The sequence below is a fragment of the Balaenoptera ricei genome, chromosome 12 (assembly GCF_028023285.1).
Source record: "Balaenoptera ricei isolate mBalRic1 chromosome 12, mBalRic1.hap2, whole genome shotgun sequence".
Lineage (NCBI taxonomy): Eukaryota > Metazoa > Chordata > Mammalia > Artiodactyla > Balaenopteridae > Balaenoptera > Balaenoptera ricei.
The window spans coordinates 45,873,443-45,896,540 of record NC_082650.1 but is presented as its reverse complement, the minus strand read 5'-3'; positions in this window follow the sequence as shown (position 1 = coordinate 45,896,540).

Here is a 23,098-nt window from a genome sequence, read left to right as displayed (position 1 = left end):
CTCTGAGGTGAATTTTCCAGGGTACAACCATTCTCAATGTAGAGTTGACTGACTTAAAGTATATCTAATTTTTTACATCTTAAGGAGTCTCTGTTTTAATGGATTCAATTTCTGATTAAAATAATTTAAATTAGATTATTTGAAAATTTTTAATTATCCTGTTTTAAACTGTGATTAAATTCAAATGGATGTTACTATAACAACTGACAAATTTTAAGATCACACATACATTCTTGGCTAGAATGAATCCCAAGAAAGAACCTTCAGTATAAATAATGTTTTAACTATTTTATCTTCATATCTTTAACTATTTTGTATTTGCATGTCACAAACTATAGTTAAAGGACTTTGGGCTGAAACATAAAACCCCAAAGCAAAGAAATGAACCCATAAGGACTGGAAGTTCTGATCAACCAATCCCAGATATCAGGTGACATTATGATGTGCCTCTATATGTATAACACCTGTTTCCCTGAATTTCTTTATTTTCCTCAATAGGAAAGATATTTTCCATTCAAATATAAATGCTTTGGTAAATGTCAACATAATTATGGCATGACAAAATATTCATCACCATATTTATCATATTTTTCTTCTCATATTTTTAGAAAAGCATTTTATGACAAATTTATTGTAATCAAACATTTCTTGAAAAAAATGCTATGTACAAATCAAATTGTCACTGTGACAACCAAATAATCCTAAAATTTATATAGAACCACAAAAGACCCTGAATAGCCAAAGCAATCTTGAGAAAGAAGAAAGAAACTAGAGGTATCAAGCTTCCTGATTCCAAACTGTATTACAAAGCTATAGTAATCTAAACAGTATGGTACTGGCACAAAAACAGACACAGATCAATGGAATAAGATAAAGAGCCCAGAAATAAACGCATGTACATATGGTCAATTAATCTATGACAAAGGAGGTGTTAACATACAATTGAGAAGGCAGTCTCTTCAATAAATTGTGTTGGGAAAACTGGACAGCTAGCTCCATGTAAAAGAATGAAACAAGACCTTTTTCTTACCTCATATACAAAAATAAACTCTAAATAGATTAAAGACTTAAATGTAAGACCTAAAACCATAAAACTCCTAGAAGAAAACATAGGCAGTATGCTCTTTGACACTGGCCTCAGCATATTTTTTGGATATGTCTCCTCAGGCAAAGGCAACAAAAGGAAAAATAAACCAAAAATGGGACCACATCAAACTAGAAAGGTTTTACACAGTGAAGGAAACCATTAACAAAACAAAAAAGCAATCTACTGAATGGGAGAAGATATTTGCAAATGATATGTCTGATAAGGGGTTAATATCCAAAATATATAAAGAACACATACAACTAAATATCAAAAAAACAAAGAATCCTATCAAAAAATGAGCAGAGGACCTGAATAGATATTTTTTCTAACTGTCTAAATACAGATGTCAAACAGGTACATGAAAAGATGCTCAACACCACTAATCAGGGAAATGCAAATCAAAACCACATTGAGAAATCACCTCACAGCTGTCAGAATGGCTATCATCAAAAAGACAACAAATGACAAGTGTTGGTGAGGATGCAGAAAAAAGGGAACCCTTCTGCACTGTTGGTAGGAATGCAAATTGGTGCAACCACTATACAAAACAGAATGGAAGTTCCTCAAAACATTAAAAATAGAACTACCATATAATCCAGAAATATCACTTCTGGGTATTTATCTGAAGAAAACAAAAACACTAATTCAAGAAGATATATGCACCCCAGTGTTCATTGCAGCAGCATTATTTACAATAGCAAGATACAGAAACAACCTAGGTGTTCATTGATAGGTGAATGGATAAAAAAGATGTAAAAAATCCACTTTAATATATGGAGCCAATGCTTTATTATTCTTTGGACCAATTAGCAATTCTTCTGGACCTTCTGGTTTTGGATTTTCTGTCTTTCTCACACTTTGGTACCTTTCTAGTGCCTCTCCCTCTGAGACACAACCCTCCTGTATTCTATGAGACTATGGTCTAAGATTAAGTAGCATTCTTTTTCCCTTTTTAAAAAAATCTTTCAGTCTCCAATGTCTGCATGAGATATTTTTGTTCTTAATAATTTTCCTCCAATATTGCCTCAAATATTGGGGCTCTTTAGGTTATCATCTCATTTTAAATAATTTCCTTTGGGGATTTTACATACTCCCATATTTTGACAACGTTTTGAAATTTGATGACTTCTAAAATATATATCCAATTCATTATATCACCTAAATTACAGATTTATATATCCTTTGGCCTTCTGAGAATTTCTTCTTCAGAAAACAATTCCCTCAAATCAAAAGAGAATCTTCAACTCAATAACTGAGTATTTAAAACCCGAACTCTTCAGCATCAACTTTGTGTCTCACTTTGTTATTTTCTAGCTTAATGAAAAGTGCTACCATCTTCTCATGGTAGAATCCTGAAAGTCAACTCACAGTTCTTGCTCTCTTCCCCACATGGCTTAATTTGTCATCAGATTGTTTTGATTCAATCTCTTGAAAACAGGTACGATGCCACTGCTCCAGCCATAGCGACTGCTGTCATCCCTCTCCTGGATTATTATATTTACCTCCTAACTCAACTGCCATCTCTAATCTGTTCTTCATACAGAAAACCCTTCAAAAGTCTATGTTTGTCCATGACATTCTCTCAGTTAAAAACTTTCAGTAGCTCCCCATAACTCACAGTAAAAAGTCCAAACTCATTAGTAAAACAACCTTCAAAATATGACTCTACCATCCACCACATTTAACAATGCTTACTTTCCTCTATCTGTATCTTAGGCACCAGCAATATTAAATTGCTTCTTATTGCTTGAATAAGCTATGCTATCAAAATTTACTACATTTCTGCATGTGCCATTAATAGTGTTTAAGTTGCTTTTTATCTTATATCATATGGTAAAATCCTAAGTCTTAGACTCAATCAAGTGAATCATGTCCTCATTGATACTACTATTTTATCTTATACCTATTTCTATTATTCATTGAACATGTTGCTCTAATTATTTATATATGTATCTGTCTCTGTTATATAGACTTAAATCCTTTGGGAGCAGGAACTGTATTTATTGCTCTTTGCATATCCAACATTGTTTAGATAAGTGAAAAACGCATGAATAAATGAAAAAATAATTGTAAACTCTCAGTTATGTATATCTATGTAGATGTTCTAAAGTTAGTGCCATATTTCTCCTGAGACTAATTAGTCTTTCTAAAAATCACCTGGCTCTACTGAGAGGAGTTAATTATACAGTCATAGCTTGGAGACATTGTGGGTTCGGTTCTAGACCACTGCAATAAAGCGAATATCGCAATAAAGCAAGTCACACTAATTTTTTTTTGATTTTCCAAAGTATATAAAATTTATCTTTACACTATACTGTAGTCTATTAAATGTGCAATAGAACTAGGTCTAAAATATGTACATACCTTTATTAAAAAATACTTTGGTAAAAAATGCTAAACATTACCTGAGCCTTCAGGGAGTCATAATCATTTTCCTGGTGGAGCGTCTTGCCTCGATGTTGATGGCTGCTGCTGACTGTTGAGGGTGGTGGTCACCAAAGGTTGTGGTGGCTTTGGCAATTTCTTGAAATAAGACAAGAATGAACTTTGCTGCCTTGCTTGACTCTTCCTTTCACCAACAATTCTTCTGTAACATGCAATGCTGTTTGATAACATTTTATCCACAGTAGAACTTCTCTCAAACCCTACAACTGTTTTATCAACTAAGTTTATGTAATAATTCTAAATCCTTTGTTGTCATTTCAACAGCCTTCACAACATATTCACCAGGAGTAGATTCCATCTCAGGAAAACATTTTCTGTGCTCATCCATAAGCATCAACGCCTCATCTGTAGAAATTTTATAATGAGATTGCAGCAGTTCAGTCACATCTTCAGGCTTCACTTTGAATTCTAGTTCTCTTGTTATTTCCACCACATCTGCAGTTACTTCCTCCACTGAAGTCTTGAACCCCTCAAGGTCATCCATGCGGGTTGGAATCAACTTCTTCCAAACTCCTGTTAATGATGATATCTTGATTTCTTCCCATGAATCACGAATGTATTTAATGGCATCTAGAACAATCAATACTTTCCAGAAAATTTTCCATTGACTTCATCCAGATCCATCAGTGGAATCACCATCTATGGTAGCTATAGCCTTACAAAATGTTTCTCTTAAGTAATAAGACTTGAAAGTAGAAATTACTTCTTGATCCACGGGCTGTAGAATGGATGTTGTGTTAGCAAGCATGAAAACAACATGAATCTTATTGCACACCTCCATCAGAACACTTAGGAGACCAAATGCATTGTTAATGAGCAGTGATATTTTGAAAGGAATCTTTCTCTCTGAGCGGTAGGTCTCAATGGTGGGCTTAAAATATTCAATAAACCATGTTGTGAACAGATGTGCTATTATCCGTGCTTTGTTGTTCCATTTATAGAACCCAGGCAGAGTAGATTTAGAATAATTCTTAAGGGCTGTAAGATTTTCAGAATGGTAAATAAACATTGGCTTCAACTTAAAGTCACCAGTTGCATTAGCCCCTAACAAGAGAATCAGCCTGTCCTTTAAAACTTTGAAACCAGACATTGACTTCTCCTCTCTAGCTATGAAAATCTTAGATGGCTTTCTTCCAATAGAAGGTTGTTCTATCTACATTGAAAATACGTTTTTAGTGTAGCCACCTTCATGAATTAGGTTAACTAGATCTTCTGGATAGCTTGCTGCAGCTTCTACATCAGCACTTAATGCTTCACCTTGCATTTTGATGTTATGGAGACAGCTTCTTTCCTGACTCCTCATGAGCCAACCTCTGCTCACTTCAAACTTCACTTCTGCAGCTTCCTCACCTCTCTCAGCCTTCATAGAATTGAAGAGATTTAGCACCTTTCTCTGGATTAGGCTTTGGTTTAAGGGAATGTTATGACTGGTTTGAGCTTCTATCCAGATTACTAAAACTTTCTCCATATTAGCAAGAGGGCTGTTTACTTTCTTCCACTGGAGTAGCATTTTTAATTTCCTTCAGGAACTTTTCATTTGCATTCACAATTTGGCTGACTGTTTGGCACAAGAGGCAAAGCTTGGCTTTTTGCATGCCTTCCTCACCAAGGTCAATCCTTTTTAGCTTTTGATTTAAATTGAAAGACTCTTCCTTTCACTTGAACACTTAGAGGGCATTGTAGGGTTATTAATTGGCCTAACTTCAATATTGTTATGTCTCAGGGAATAGGGAGGCCTGAGGAAAGGGAAAGAGATAAGAAAATGGCTGGTTGGTGGAGCATTCAGAACACACGCAACATTTATTAATTACGTTCACCATCTTATACAGGCAAGGTTTGTGGCACCCCAAAACAATTACAATAGTAACATCGAAGATCATTGATCACAGATTACCATGACAAATATATTAATAATGGAAAAGTTTAAAATGTTGGAGAATTATCAATATGTGACACAGAAACACAAAATGAAAAAAATGCTGTTGGAAAACAGCACCCATAGACTTGTTTGTTGCAAGGTTGTCACAAACCTTTGATTTGTAAAAACATCAGTATCAGTGAAGCACAATAAAATGAAGTTCATAAAAGTGAGGTATGATTATATTTGGAAATAATGAAAATTTAAGGAAAAAATACCACTCTGACTTAGGGTATTGCTATAAAAAAGATGTTTCATGAGTATTGCAAATTATAATATTGTCCAGAAATTGATGTCAGTTTGATTTTTTGGTTTGTGATTAAAGATTTCATCTCTTGAGAACTCAAAGTAATACTGACTGGCTGTCTAATCCTGCCTAATATCAATGCTTCTTGCTTTTAAGTCTTCTAGCTCTTCCAGGAAGCCATACTGGGCTCTTCCCATTTATACTGATACCCTCTTTGACCAGTCATTGTTTCACTCATAGAAAAAACATGTCCTTTATCTTGTGTTTGTAGTTAGGAAGTATGCATAACGCTTTCCTTTTTCTTCTCTCAAGGTGGTAAGCCCAGCACTGGGTATATTTTCATAGAGCTGTAAAAATTAATAGACAGAAACCTCAATTAAAATAGAGTCAGGAGGGCAGAAGGGGAAGCTTTCAAAGTCTATAACAACAGCAGAGCCCAGAAGGAAGAAAGACTTCCTCTTCTTACCTAGTAAGAGCTCAGCCAATGAGAGACTGTCATACTCAGCCAATGAAAAGCAGCTATACTTTGAACTCTTATTTCCTCCAATGGGCTCTGTGTTTACTATAGTGCTCCCAGCTTCCTTTTCCCCTCTTTAAAAAAGTTTCCCTCTCCTTGCTGTATGAGGACTAGCATGTGGCACCCCGTGGTTGCAAACCCCAAATTGCAAGTCTTCATTGATCCTGAATAAACCCATCCTGAAGAAATAACTGGCAGTCTATTTGTTTTAGCTCAAAAGAACTGATAATTAAAAAACAAAGCAAAACAAAACACAGAAAATTTTAAACCATTCCTCTAATAACATGTCCAAACTATACATTTTAGAAAATTCACCATATTTATATTGATTGCAAAATTATAGTATTTTTGAGATTTAAATATTTTTTAGTGTTTAGAGATAAAGGAGATGGTATTTTTGTGCCAGTAAAAAAGTGAAAGACTAAAACATTATTCTGCAGGCATTCTTAGGTTCTGAATCAAATACAAAGGAAAAAATCTGTATCCCATATAATATGGCGGATTCTATTGTTCATTGTTGCACGTGGTATTCCCCATCTCAATACACACACACTATTTTAACACTGTTTAAGCTTATTTGAGTCTTAAAAGAAATATGTGTTTTCAGATGAATGAAAAACTGTTGTCTGTCCAGGTGAGTTCAATAGAATATAGTACTTCTGAAACAAATCATTGAGATCGTTGAGATAGTTTTCACTTTCGAGCTTGGGAAATTCCTCCTTACCAGTGAGGTCATTTTTTTTTTTTTATAAATTTATTTATTTATTTTTGGCTGTGTTGGGTCTTCGTTTCTGTGCGAGGGCTTTCTCTAGTTGCGGTGAGCGGGGGCCACTCTTCATCGCGGTGCGCGGGCCTCTCACTATCGGGGCCTCTCTTGTTGGGGAGCACAGGCTCCAGACGCACAGGCTCAGTAGTTGTGGCTCACGGGCCCAGTTGCTCTGTGGCATGTGGGATCTTCCCAGACCAGGGCTCGAACCCGTGTCCCCTGCATTGGCAGGCAGATTCTCAACCACTGCGCCACCAGGGAAGCCCCGAGGTCATTTTTTTGATAACCCTCAGCCCTGCAGTGGTGCCAGCCGTGTTTAGTAATTATGATAGATCACTCTGAGCTATAAATTCCACTTTTTGATGAAACTAAAGCTAGAGTAACAGATTCTTGCCTTTATCTCACTTCCAACTTTAGTGACCTCAGTTCATTTTTTTTTTCTCAGCCATATATTACGTTGGAATTCCCCACATGATAAGGCTCACATCTACTCTGTATTCAGGTCCTCATGGAAGTGATTGAGGAAAACTCATCATAGTTGTTTAGGTGCGCTTAATCTTCCCTAGTCTTGTTTTAAATCTCTTTATCTTTTCTCTTTAAGTGTTTTTTTGAGGGTTTATTAGTTCCAGAAAGTAGGTAGAGTATGCTTTAATAAATTTCTTCTTGTAAAGCCACATATTACTAAGGTCAGTTGAGTTTAGGTTGAGCACATTTGGTCTGAAAAGCCCAGCGACTCAGGTGGGTGAGCTGAACCTCAGTTCACTGATAGGGACTCCTGTCTTCATTACTTCAGATTCAGACTGTCTACTGTCTGTTCTCAGGGGTCACCTGGACTGTCCTATCCCCTATCTGTAAGAAACAATTTTCTAGAATTGCCAAACTCTAAGCCTAGACTAGCAGCTCTGTGAATTCTTGGGACACTGATGACAGTACAGGTGCTGTTTTGTACTAATTCTTGCTCTACTCTGCAACTTCCTCAAGGGCTGGAAATTCTGCTAAACTCCTATGGTTGATGATTGAGTTGGCGGAACACCTCAATCCCCCTGTCAGGTCCACTCAGTGCTTGAAATTTGAACATACGTTAAAATTCAGAATGTCCATTCATGGATGAATGAAGAAAACTTCCTTGAAGCATAGGTGCTCTTGTAGTTGAGAATTCTATACCATAGACTTAGATTTACATTTTTATAAATGTCTGGCCCTCTTGTTACTTTGTTCAAATATGCAGATAATATATTACTTAGATTCTTCATCAAAGCCTTGATTATTTGAATTTCTCTCTTTTTTTTTTTTTTATTTTTTGGAGCAATTTGGGATTTTTTTTTTTTTAAACCATTCCTAATGAGCTTTTTTTTTTTAATTTATTTTTGGCTGTGTTGGGTCTTAGTTTCTGTGCGAGGGCTTTCTCCAGTTGCGGCGAGAGGGGGGGCACTCTTCATCGCGATGCGCAGGCCTTTCACTATCGCGGCCTCTCTTGTTGCGGAGCACGGGCTCCAGACGTGCAAGCTCAGTAATAGTGGCTCACGGGCCCAGCTGCTCTGCGGCATGTGAGATCTTCCCGGACCAGGGCTCGAACCCGTGTCCCCTGCATTGTCAGGCAGACTCTCAACCACTGCGCCACCAGGGAAGCCCTATTTGAATTTCTTAAGAGATCTATAGATGCCTTCAAAGTCCTCTTCACAAGGCACACCCTCACCTTCTAGTTTTCTCCTTTCAGACATAAAGATAATAAGCATCTCAATGTTGGATGTGTATAATGCACACAAGCAACTGCCTGCTGCTCGATGACATAATTATTAGAAACAGTGAGAGGGCAATATTCATTATTCAAACCTGAGCGGTTATTTCCTTATGTTAATACAACCTTAATCCACATTTAATATTCTTCAGATGCATTATAGGTATTCCCACGTCTCTTCCTTTCCTTATAGGCAGTTCATCTTGCAGGATTATTACCATTATCATGGCTTCCAAATGCTTGTCTTCCTCGCAGTTTAAAGATGATTTCCTGAGCTTATTACAGACATTCGCCCATTTTATACACAAAATTATAAGTTTACACAATTTTTTCAAACTGTTTTCCTTGCAGTCTGCATTTCGTGCCTCTGTTAATCTTCTTCTCCATAATGCTTTACATTATTTCTTAATTGCGATATTGGAATTTGCTGAGCCGACCATACTTGCTCCAGAGCTACATTCTGAAGAAATGCAGGTGCTGCAGAACTGCTAGAAACTGTCACTTTTTATCCAGCTAATCACGGTCACAGTTTGATTAACTGTTTGCCTTTGTCTGCTGCCTACAGTGAGGTGGCTTCAGCTCTCTCATCTTGATGCCATCTGGAAATATCTGGTAGGAATGAAACTGCAACATAATTACTTCACACTGAACAAAGAAATAAAATCATCCGTTGAAAAGCTGTGTAGGTGTAAACAGGGTCCTGTAACTATGTGAGAAAATGACTGAAGAATCTTTATTCACTATATAGTTCTCATTTTCTTGCATTCTGTAACAGTATATGAAAATAGTTTGAATTTTAAAGTGCCTTGTATCTAAATTTCTTAGTGTACTTAGCGACTATTTTGTGTGGTATTAAGTAAACACATTTCCAGAATGAACTCTGCCTGTTTACGCATATTTAAACAAACAAATAAAAGAGGTAATTATGAAGATGTTAAATTTCAGGATGAATATCCCTAACAATTAAGTGTTAAAAGCTGCCCAACTGGATCATGTGGTAGCTCCAAGAAAGATAGTGTATTATGGAAAAAAATCTTAATTTGTCCTAAAATACTATCTCTGGAACAACCTTACATAGAGTGAATCCTCTAGAGAATTCCTTGGCATGTTTCTAAAATATCTACTAATGGATTGTTGATCAGCTGTGAATATTTTAGGCAAACACTATATTTAGTTTAGGATATTTGTATCTGAGATATACTCTGCCAACTTTGCTTAATTATAGTGACAATTCAAAACAAATAAACATGAAGACATGAAATCCCAATGGCCATAGCAAATACTGAATGATTTTTCTGTGCAGATTGGCTTCTGCAGTACAAAATGTGCAAAAGATGTTTCAAGTATGAATTCTATGATAAGGTATATATGGAAAGAATTTGGAATCTCATTGGAAGAAATATTAATTTGTTTTCAAATTTCCTTTTTTTGCAGAAATTCATTTTAGGAAATAAGAGCTTCAAAAATATCAGTCTATCATTCATAACTCAGAATGCCCTGGTTTAAAAGACCTCTGATCTTTGAAGCTAGTTTGCTTTGTATTCCAATTTAGTTCAAAGCATCCACTTGAAAATAAGAGAAAGGAATTATCAACATGTCCATGAGCCTCAAAAAAATGTTTGACATAACTAATGTAGCAATTTTGATAAACTTATTTTTATCATATAAAACACAAAACAAATTCACTGCTCATTCATTTGCAACTATATCCTTCCACCCCCAACCTCCCCAAGAGACTGCTGAAAACAAGAATAGGATGATTTCTAGTACATTTGTGTTATTCTGGAAAAATTTAACAAATTGGAATCCCAACATTGATTTTAGAATAAGAAAAGACAGAGAAAAATACTCAAAGATAAGACATCTCTGGGCACAGGAATATTTAGATATTGATTTATACTCATCCCAAATTTTTCATCTTTTAATTTTTCCCTCATCTTTATTTCACAATATCTACATTTCTCTTATTTTCTCAGAAGTGTAAGGACACCAAATGACTCAACAAAGCATTGCAATTTTTTTTGAGGTATTTTCATCCTGGATTTAAATTTTAAACCCTATGACCATATTTCTTTCTTCCCTAAGGCTTTGGATAATCTCAAAGGAAAACACCTCTCAAACACTGAGTTCCCTCTATAAATCTTGAAAATCCTGTATCCAAATTGTTTTATCTGGCATAAACCTGCAGGTTTCCATAGGTGAGTAACCAAACACTCCCTAATATAGCCAGTTATGTAATTTGGAATGGAATTTGATTCCTCCATTTTTGGAAGGGACAATCTAATTTGAAAATGAAACTCACAGCCCATTTGTGTGACTGTTTCACTATAACATAAAATTGTCACTTCTTTTTCAGAAAGGCTAGGAAACATTAGATAGAGCTGCTATTATATTGAAGAACATCACTTGATTATTGCATAAGAAAATAACTCTAAAATTTAAAAAAAGAAAGAAAATGATAACTTTAGTTTTGTTATGTAATATTAGTGTTACTGAACTCAGGTTTGGCTGCTCACAGTTCAAAAGTCAATAATCAAGAGGCAAGTGTCAGTAGAAAGGAAAGATGGTTCAATCAAAAAAGCTGGCAATCTGGGGAGAAGGTGGACTCATGTCCCAAGACCGACTCTGAAAATTCTGCTCAGCCATGACAGTTTTTAAAGGGAGAAAGGGGGGAAGAATCTCAGTGAATCATCAAGGCAGGAGGTTGGATTCTGTATCATCCTCCATCACGTACAGACTGACTCTCTCTTCAGATGTTATCTTGCCCGTGTGATCTGCCTGCAGGATTGCTAAGGGCGCTGTTGTGGGTAGAGAGCTAGTCATTAACTACTTAATTGTTCATTCTTACTTCCTTTAATCTAGGGAAGGAATCAACAGGTTAGGCAAGGCATAGTGTGCATTCAGGAGAGCATAAATCAGGAGGTAGGTTAAATTGCCTAGTGATCTCATTCCCATAATTAGGTTCTTTCAAGATTAGAGGGGAACAAAAATGGGCAAAAAGGAAAGGGGCAAAAGAGCTGCTTTCAGGCCCCACCATCAAACATCATTCCATTTCTGTGGGATTAGGGGCAAAGATCCATCTTCTGCAGCTTCTTCATGCTGACATAGAGCACCGTACTCTCAGAGTGGAAGATGTCAACATGGGTCTGTAAATCTCTTTGCTGACAATTTTAGTTGCCCACTTACATATATGGGCAGAGCAAGCGACAATTATTTTGATGCCCACAAAGATATAGATTATTATGAGCAGTAATGTTAATCCTATTCTCTTGAGGCCAGTTCTTGGAATTGTTTTAGCCATAGATTCAGTACTGCTCAAGATGGAGTAGCTTATGTCATGTCTATAGTCTGGTCATCATAAAGTTAGCGGTTTTTTTTCCTCTGGTGGCAGTTACAGTATCTGTAAAACAACTCAGTAATGTGCATCAGACACTGAGTTTGTGACTCTATTGTCCTAATCATTAACTGCTTGAGCCTGCTCTTTTGTGACTCTGGAAGGCCTGGGAGACTTACTTTTCTACAAATAAAAGGCAGGGGACATAGCAGGGCTTTTGTACTTGTGTGTGGGGGGCTGCTGTAAAAACTGCAGAGAAAACAGCAGAAAAGGACTTTTAAACTATATTCGTAGCTAGAAGAAGAAACACTTTGGTCAAAAGCAGACCTTATAATGCTTATAACTATCTGGGAGGAAGCTGACTATTCAAATCCTCTTTTGCTTTTATCATCTTTACTAAGGAAAATGATGATCTGCCAACTGGAGGAGTAGAAGAAGCATGGCTCAGAGGAAATGTACTAGGTGTGGCAATTGTACCTAAGTCACTAAACCAGGGTCACTGAGAATAGGTGGTGATACTGTTTGACTCCCTAGCCGTCTTTCATACTTAATGGACCATGCCATGAATTAATTTGGTCATTCATTCATTCATTCATTCAACAAATACTTATTCAGCCTACCCTCTGGGAGGTGAAGGCAAGTATATTAATGAGCATGAAAGATCATTTTGGAAAATGACAAATGCTTTAGAGAGATCCAGGGGGAAGAAATAATGAGTGCAAAGACCTGCAGAGGTCACTTTCTTCCATATCGATCACTTCTCACTGTTCCCCAAATATCCCTCTTTCCCACCCTCGTGCTTTTTTCACATGCTGTTTTCTCTGCCTCAGATGCCTCTTCTGTCCTCTGCTTAGAAAACCCATAATTATGCTTCAATATCCAACAGAAATAACATGCCCTATGAAGCTCTCTCATCACTCTACTGCTTGAAAAGAAAGCAACTTGAGGAATTAGTGTGCTTTATCTAGTTATTTTTGCCATATTTTGTGAATGTACTTTTAACAGCATTTGTTGCATTACCAGTTTTATTTTCCCTTCTCTTACCCTATTAGCTGATGAGTTCTTTGAAGGAAAGAATCATGTATATATATCTTTACTATAGACCAGGGGTTGGCCAAACTTTTCCATGAATTGTAATATTCACAGATATTTCCTGAGTGCAAATAATTTAGGCTTTGTAGGCCTTACAATCTTTGTTGCAACTACTAAACTCTGCCACTGAAGCAGGAAAACAGCCATAGGCAATATGTAAATTAATGGAATCGCTGTATTCCAATATAAGCTTATTTACCAAAACAAGGCCAGATTTGGCCCATGGGAAGCAGTCTGCTGACCCCCATATTTATATGTTCTTACTTTTTCTTTTCCTGCCTCTCATTTGAAATAATTATTTTGATTTCTATATTTTGTTACATGAAAACATGTAAAATGAAAATATTTTTTCTCTACTGATTTGGAAGATATATACCATGTTTTAAATCCTATTGTTGGTTACATCTGAGTTTTGTTTTAATGTACCTTTGAACATATACTATAAACAACAGTGGCAAAATTTTAGAGTGTATCTATTGAATGCCCTCAGGTAATATGAGAAAACTAATACAAAGCTTCTTCCCTTATCTCCTTCCTATTTCCAATTTCTATGAGTGAATTATAATCTGTCAAGAAGTTTATTATTTTTAGATGATTTTGATACTAGGCATACTTTCTTTCATGGTTTATTATGACATTTGAATTGTTTTATAACCATATATACAAAATTACATAAAGTCGATCTGACTTTTATACATTTAGTGAACATTACACTAATATTTTATACCACCTTTCTCCCATTATTAAGGTTCTTCTTTTTATTCATTTCCCAGTTGGCTAAATTACATTCTCAAATAGTTTTTTTGTTTTGTTTAGTTTGTTTGTTTTGGAGGGGGCTGGAGTCTCTGTGGATGGTATACATTCTGAGCTGTTGAATACTTATGAACTTATGAATCTCTTTTTATTGCCTTAACATGTGGAAAATAATTCTCTTGATAATAAAATTTCCCTTCTTCTGGTGTGTGATTCCCCATTCTGCACTCTCTTGACTTCTCTTTGAAGATAATTACTGAAAAAAGGAAAGTGAGCATTGAGTTTCATTAAGTTCTTTGAAATACTTGTCTTCTATTTTTGAAGATTAAAATATCTCCATCTGCTTTTCCTAACAATCAATCATCTATAAAAATTACTCATCACTGCCTTCTGAAATATATTAACTTCTAGGATACTGAATATCAAGCAGTATGGTTTTATGATGAGTGAATTGTACTGGATTTATTTAATTCAATGTTCTGCCAGAGAGAAACGCTAGGTAGAAGAAGGAAAAAAAAAAAAAAACTTAGATTTTTTTTGATTTGGTTTGACCTGAGAATTCCACCAACTTTGTAGGAAAGATTTATTTTGAACACATTTATTTTGGGTGGACCAACAAATTACTTAAAGATCTAATTTAAGGAAGAAGCAGTTATGATGACATGGAAGGAATATGGATTTAGAGTCAAGAAAAATAATATTGATTTTTTTTTAACTATATCATATTATTGCTATTGACCTTGGGTGAATTTTCCCATTAATTTATTAATACATAAATGAGATATAATACCTATCCTTAATTACTTATGGAACTGTTCTAAGGATTACAAGAAAATGTAAATCTAAGTTTTTCATAGCTGTAGAATCTGTACATTAGTATTATTATTTTCTATTTTATTAAAATAATTCATGCAATTTGGTAAGTCAAATGAAGTTATCTCTAGCATATTTTTTAAATATCTATATAATTAGAAACATTTTTCCACATTACGTTGGGTATGCTATACACCACAAATTATTCTTCCTTAATATTGAATAATATATTATTTATTAATTGTACCTATTTGAATAAAATAGGTTTGTAATCTACTAGGCAACATGATAGACACTAAGAATGCAGATTTAAGTAATATAGAATTCTGTGTAGTCCCCATAACTCATGCAAAAACTGATGTGTAAAACTTAGTGTGAAAGTTAATCATTAACCAACCAGATAGCTACATGCAAAAGAATGAAGTTGTATTCTTAACACCATTTACAAAAATCAACTTAAAATGAGTCAAAGACCTAAATGTAAGAGCTAAAACCTATAAAACAGGAATAAATTTGTATAACTTCAGATTCGCAATGTTTCTTAGCTATGACAACAAAACCACAGGCAATAAAAGAAAAAATAGATAAGGTGGACTTTGTAAACTTTAAAAACTCTGTGTATCAAAGGACACTATCAAGAAAGTAAAAAAAACAATACACAGAATGGGAGAAAATGTTTGCAAATCTTATGAGTCTAATATCCAGAATATATAAAGTATTCTTACAACTCAAAAACAAAAAGGCACACAACTGACTTAAACAATGGTAAAAGATTTTAATAAACATTTTATTTTCAAAAAATATATACAAACAGCCAACAACCACATGAAAAGATGCTCAACATCATTAGGCATTAGGGAATCACAAATCCAAATCACAAGACACTAGGATGACTAGGATAATAATATTTTTAAATGATAATAACAAGTGTTTTCAAGGATGTAAAGAAATTGGAACCCTTGAACATTGTTGGTGGGAATGTAAAATAATGTAGCTGCTATGGAATACAGTTTGGTGGTTCCTCAAAAAATTAAACGTAGATTTACCAGTGACTCAACAATTCCACTCTTAGTTATATAACCAAAATAACTGAAAACAGATGTTCAAACAAAAACTTGTTTCAGAATTTTCATAACAGCAATATTAATAGTGAAAAGGTCCATCAACAGATGAATGAATAAACAAAATATGGTATATACATACGATGGAATATTATTCAGCCGTTCAAATGAATTAAGTGCTCATACATGCTACAATATAGATGAACCTTAAAAACATTATGCTACTGAAATAATCCAGGGACAAAAGACCACGTATCATATGATTCAATTTATGTGAAATGTCCAGAATAGTTAAATCTATAGAGATATCAAATAGATGAGTGATTATTTTACAACTAGGGGAATAAGGGGTTAAGGGAATGATAGCTTAAGGATAGAGTTTCTCTGGTCATGAAAATTATCTAAAATTGACTTATAGTGCATACGATGTTCATCATATTTACATTTTTCCTATATTAAAGCACTCCATATGATACTTTACAGAGTTTTAGCTACAAATAAAAATTTTCTCAAAATTATTATATTTTTAATTCAGAAAGCTGGAGCTCCAGTGTTTTCAAGAGTTAATGGAATTTAAATTTATTTTCTATAATCTGATACACCGTTTTAGTAGTCTGATTTTGTCACTTGTAATTTTATAGAAAATTGTTATGAGATTACACAGTATTCAGTTAACAGTAAAAAAATGGCCTTAGGCACTTTTTCAGATAAGCAAGGTAATAACAAAAGGCAGTAAACATATTGTGAGTTTCTAATTACATAAAAACTGTCCGGCTTTTCCTCAGTGTAGGTATGAAAGAATTATTAATATTCATTACATTTGCACAAGTGTACTCTGGGAGTGTTTAGACAACCTAAATGCAGTCTACACACTAGGTCTCAAAAGAATTGGAATGAATCTGTGTCTCTAAAGGAGGTACTTACAGGGAAAGATGATGTTTGCATTTGTAACAATAATGTTCTTTTTACATTTATACTCTGGAACAAAAAGCTGTTTGCTTCTTTTATTAACTATTTAAAATTTATAATAAAATAAGGAAAACTAATAAGGAAAAAAAATGGTCCCTCTTACATGTTAGCCCCTAAATAGAGTCTAAACATATATTTATCTTAAAAAGGGTCTTGTCCTTTATTCTGTTCTAGAGTTTATGTTAACATGTACCCTTCCGGGAGGATATTATTTAAAAATAGAGATAGTAATACAAAAGGAATTCCAATAGCTCTCAAGATAATATTGTAGAAGGAAAGAAAAAATCCCGACACTCTCTGAGAGCTTATTTGTATTCAGTTTCACAGGCCTTTGAGATTGCTCAGGTAACAGATAGGTCTGCTCCTGTGTTCTGAGGCCTAATATCCTAGAATTTCATAAAGGTCTGCACAGAATAAGTTCTAGAGATGCAAGTCCTACCACCAAAAGGTTCTTGTTGCTAATTTCCACTGTGACACAAACATTAGATTAACCTCAAAATTTGCCCCAATTATTTCATAGTCCATCTCAGAGCCAAAAATTTACTCATGGCTATTCAGAAAATTCCTAAGTATAGTGAAGAAAAGAGAGGAGTGGTATTCATTGTGTTTTTGTTGTTTTCCCTGGCAGTGTTATTTATTTTAACTGGCAAATTAAAACTATTTCTGAGGTCAAAGTGACATTTTTATCCCACTGGTCTACTCTGCTTCCTCTAACTCATCAAAGTATTGTAGCAGCAAGAAAAATAAAGTAAAAAAAAATAAGACCATAACTCTAATCAGAGTCAATGAATGTATTCTGCCAGATACTGGGGAATGTTGCCCAAACAAAGAATAAAGCTGCAAGGTGACCAACAGGTCCCTCTCACCCCAGCTGGAAGCAGTTTTTCTAGTATTAATATTGGCAGTTAGGAAAGAATATCTCTATTGATTCTTTGATTAGAGTGAAGAGAACTGAGGTTGAGTGGCCCGAGGCAGAAATGAGAGTTTTCCCTCTGGGGACCCAGCATGACAATTCAGAACAGCAATGGAAGTGGAGTTGAAAAATTAAATTGTGCTGTCTAGTCATTTATTTTTCTATAATCTAGCCCCTTAGCCAAAGGAAGTTGCCAGGAGTAAATGTCATAGAAAAAGGCCAGGCAGGTAAAGAACATGATGAAGAGAAACTTTGAACTAAAGCACTTAGCTGTGAGCCATGCTGACACCCTTAATGCCAGAAGCTTTGGAGGAGACTTTCTCCCTGGGCAAAGGAAATGATAGATTTGGTAAGAGGCATCAAGCTGATGTCAGCACAGCAGATTTCTGGAGTTCTGTCTCCCTCCTTTCCCCAACCTGCTTTTCTCAAACATATACTAGCACCATTCAAAGATAAATAGAAATATGAAAGAAATCAAGAGAGAAGCTGTACTTAAAGATTGGCAATTTGTTTTCCTCAACAGAAGATGAAAACGATGAACAAAAGCACATGAAGTACATACATCACAAGAGGAATTACCTAAGAGTACCAAGGAAAGATGTAGGTAATTGTTTTGTCATAGAATCAAAGAAGTTGGGAACAGCATATTTCCAGAAACAGGCTCAAAGAAGAAACTAAGTTACAGAAGGATAGCACAATGGCAGAAATCGGGAAAGGAATAGAAAAAAAAGAAAAGAAAATACAAACACTGTCAAAATGAAAGGCACATCAGAAGCAAACAAAAAATATTGGGGCATAAATGGCAAAGTAAATGAAATATAAATGTATTAATTTCCTAATTTTCTCAAATAAGTATTCAATAATATGATATGAAGAGAGAATACATGTATGAAGTAAACACTCTAACATTAAATGTTTTTCACAATATTTTTCATAGCCTAGTAAAGCTAATGAATTCCTTAATTCAACTTCTATTTTTATACTGTTAAATTTAAGTAAATTAATAATGCTTCTGATTAAAAATAACATGTAGGGACTTCAAGTTTCTTACATGTAAAGACCTTGGAAGTCATTGATTCCATCTTTACAGTAAGAAACAAATGGACAAATTATAAACCAATGGTTTTTCTTGGACCCTTTGTGAACCAGTCCCACAGTCTTCTCCTTCACAAAGAGCCTCTTTGCCAGAGAACTATTCAGAAACTCTCTCCAGTAGGAGGACTATAATTCCTTTCCTCCAGCTCCTCCAGCCCTCCTTTGTCACCTAAGAGGGGAAAAATAATCAACGGCGGACCAGGCTTCAAGGAAGTAGATTGGGAATGCTGCACCCAGAGTAGGCAGCAGGGAGAAAAGTATTTTACCAGTGGAGGAGAGTCTGAAACACTTGTGAAGACCACAGCCCCAATACGCAGGCCACCCTAAAGACTTAATTGAAAAATCACAGAATGCCCCTGCCCTCCACCACTCTTCTAAGGAAGCTCCAAGATAACCACAGTATACAACAGCTGCAAGACTGTAAGAGCGGCCAGGTACAAGAGATATCCTAAAAGCAGTACCAAAGGAAGGAAGCCCTAAAGCCAAGAGGGGAAAAAAAACAAGATCACTAGCAGAGTTTTAAGCCTCAGCCTATAACAACAATAAACGTTAAATAAACCCACTCCTAGTAACGTCAATTGTGATGCTAAAGGCCTATTTTCCTCAGTTCCTGTTCCCCAATACAACATGCCTCTTGATTTTCAATAAATATTACAAAGCTTGCCGAAAGGCAAGAAAAAACACAGTCTGAAGAGACTAAACATATAACACTAAACAGGAAGCAAATGTTAATATCTTTTTTAAAGGAAAGAACATTTTAATAAATGTCAGACTAATACTGATCCCAACATACATACAAGTCATTTCTCTCCATGGGAGGGAAAGGAAGAAGGAATTGAGTGGTGAAAACAGGGGCATATGTTCCATTCCCAGCACTCCAGTGAAACAGCAGGCATGTTGTAGTGAGTTTCCATTTGGGTGTCCAAGGGGGAAACAAAGAGATGAAGAGAGAATGTGGAATCTTCTTCCCTGCAGTTATCTTCGAGCTAAAATTCTTCATATCTGTTTTAATTGCTGCTCTCTTTGAAAAATCAGGTTTGTGGATTGTCAGACTCTAGAACAATAGATTATCTTTTTTTTAAATTGCCTTTTATAAAACAGTCTATTCAAATCCAATTTACTAATTTCAAAATTTCTATGATTTTTTCCTCCATCAGGTACTTATAATTTTAAGAAGCAAATTTATATCACACAAAAACTCAGTATTATTATTTTAGTCGTATATTTAAGGGTCTTTAAAAATTGAAACAATAATTATAAATAATATTAAGGTATATGTTATAAAACTCGCACAAAATCCCGTATTTTAATTACAAAAATAATTTTAATTTTATGGATATCTCCTAGCCTTTTAGTGTAAATCAGTTTATAAAGTTGGAATTGTAGGGTCCATATCACTTGGTTATCTTCTATTTTAATTAATATATTATTTTCAAAACATATAGTCTTTCTTGTTAAATTTTTGAATAGACTTTATAAAATTAGAGGAAGAATTCAAAGATGGGACTCTGCTACTCAGGAAGAGGAATGTGGATTAAGTTTAGATGTACATGTAAATGGAATTAATACAGTGAATTCAGAACAAACTATTCCAGATCAGCCAAACTTCAGCAAATACACATAGAACTGTGAAATGGTTGTCATATGTTTAACCACAAAAGTCAAGGAAGCCAAGAACATATCAGACCTAACACACTAGATGAAAAATCAGAATCAAGGGGAAACTGGGAACACTCCACCCTGAATTCCCTTGGTAAAGAGTGCCACCTTGTAGTCATGGCATTATTTTTTTGATGAGAAAGAAAACACATACAAATTAAGTAAATAATAACTAGAGGGAGAGCCCAGTAGGAAAAAAAACTTGGTAGTAATTTGGGAGAGGCTTTGCCTCAGACAAGAAGTAACTCCTAGAAGAGCAAAATTTTAGAAACATATAGAAAGATTCACTTGAGCTGGTTCCTCCTGACTTGTTGCATTTTCTTCTCATTCTGGGAAAATAATTGTAGGCAGTGACACATGTCATTATATTTTCCAATTTTCCCCTATCTGCCCATCAGCATCCCTGCCTAAAAAGATGAAGAGAAGTCTGAAGCTGGCTGTGTTTGTATCAAGCATGATACCATGTTTAAAAGGCTCTCCTAGCAGAAGGGGGAAGAAAGACAGTTTTATCTCTAGAAGTTCCATTTCAGTATTTATTTATATCTTGCCATTCTCTTTTTCATGATTCTGTTTCCTCTACCTTCTGAAATACATAGGAAAATATATATATATATACAGTTTTATATTCTTTTCTATTAATTATATTATCTGTGAAATTTCTTCATCTGTTTCTATTGATTGATTGATTTTTCTCCTTGTTATGTATCATATAGGCCTGCTTCTTTGTATCCTAGTAAATTTTCATTGGATGACAGACATTGTGACTTTTAGATTATTGGGCTTGTTATTTATTATTATTAATATTATTTCCTTAAAATTTTTTAGATTATTCCTGAGAGGTAATTAAATTATTTGGAAAAAAATGTTTAGTCTTCCTAAGGCTTTCTTTTAAGCTATTTTATCAGGTCAAAAGCAGCCTTTATTGTAGAACTAAGAAATTCTCCCTCTCTTAAGACAATACCCTCTGAAGACTCTGCTTATGTGTCAGGACTTCTTTCCACTCTGGCTAATAACAGCCTTTTGCAAGCTCAAGAATTGTTCCATCTGCTTCTTTCCAATGGTTCTTTCCCTGGCTTTGATAGGTTCTTTACACACGTATGCTGGTCAGTTCTTATCTAGACTTGAGAAGGACCCTCTTCAGACCTGTGGTTTTCTCTTCAGGTCACTGGCAACTCCCTTCTCTCTAGCATCCTGCCCTATGAATTCTAGCCATCTTTACTCATCAGATTCTGAATGCTGCTTCTTCCTCTCAGCAACACTGCCAGGCTCTTTGGGTTCACTCTCTCTGCTCTGCAGTCCAAGTGGTAAACTAGGAAAATAATTAGACTCAGTTTTCGTTTTTTCCTTCTCTTAAGAATCACTGTCAAAAAAAAAATCACTGTCCTACACTACCTGTTAGTCACATATTTTATCTATTTTTTAAAAATTATCTAAATTTTTAAAAATTCCCATTTTAAAAATTGTTTAAGTGGGGTGGGTAAAACAAGTCCCAGTTATCTTATCATCATAATAATATGTTATTAATTATGTAATTTATATACACTTACACAAATTTACATATATGGTAGGATAAAGTGAACAGCAATGGAGTTAAAAATCCAAGATTTTCAGTGTTAGAGAAAAGAGATGCAAATATAAAATTAAAGAAGTTAAGTAAAAACTCTGTAATTCTAAACCTGAATTTAACATATTGGTCTTATTTCTTAAAAATAAGCATGTTTCCTAGCTCTGTAAACTTAAATACCTAGAAAAAATGACCAACTCAGTAGCAACATGTAATCAATGCAGCCCAGATTACAGCCTCTAAACACCATTTACAGTTAAGGGAACTAAGATAGCTTGGGAAAATGACAGATTCCAGTTCTGTGTGAGGTAATATAGATGAACCTGGACTATATTATCAAGCCAGAAAGAAAAAAAAAAAAACTACTAAAAGTATGAGATAATGTCAAAAGGGATCAGGGAACAACTTAAAAAGGCAGTAGTAACAAAATGGGACAATTGAGCGTTAATATGAATGATAATTACAATGAACCAATACACATTAAATATATTAATATCCATGAACCCCTAATAATATGAAAGGGATAAAAACACCAACCTTATTTACCACCTTCAGAAGATGCTAGACAACAAACTCATATTTTTCAAAATGTTAAATTAAGAGAAATAATAATTGATTTATTTTGTTTTTCTGTAATAGCACCTTAGGATAAACAAATTTTAGTAGGTTTCTTTTCATGGAGTCATTTTAGCTAATAAATGAAGAAATAATAGTAGAATTAAGATATTGCCATTCTGTATAATGAAATAATGGATCTAGGTAATAGTTTACATCACAAAAAAAGAAGTTAATATCACCCACATGTAAAAGTACACAGTGCAAACTGTGATATATTTTTTGGCTAAAGAAGTCAAGCCTGAATCAAATCAGTCCTCTAGATCTAACCTCCAGTTTAAAAGAAATACAAGATGAGAGAGAAACATATTAAACAATACCCTACAGAGGCAAGCAGGAAAATCCACTCTGTGGGACACCAGATTTCTTCAACAAGTGAATTAAAGGAGAAGATAAAAAGATGGTAGAGGAAGTTATAGATTAAAAGAGATCTAAAATACATATCAATAAAATGCAAAATAAAATTGACCTAGTTTGGATATTGTTCAAACAATATTGTTGAAACAAACCAA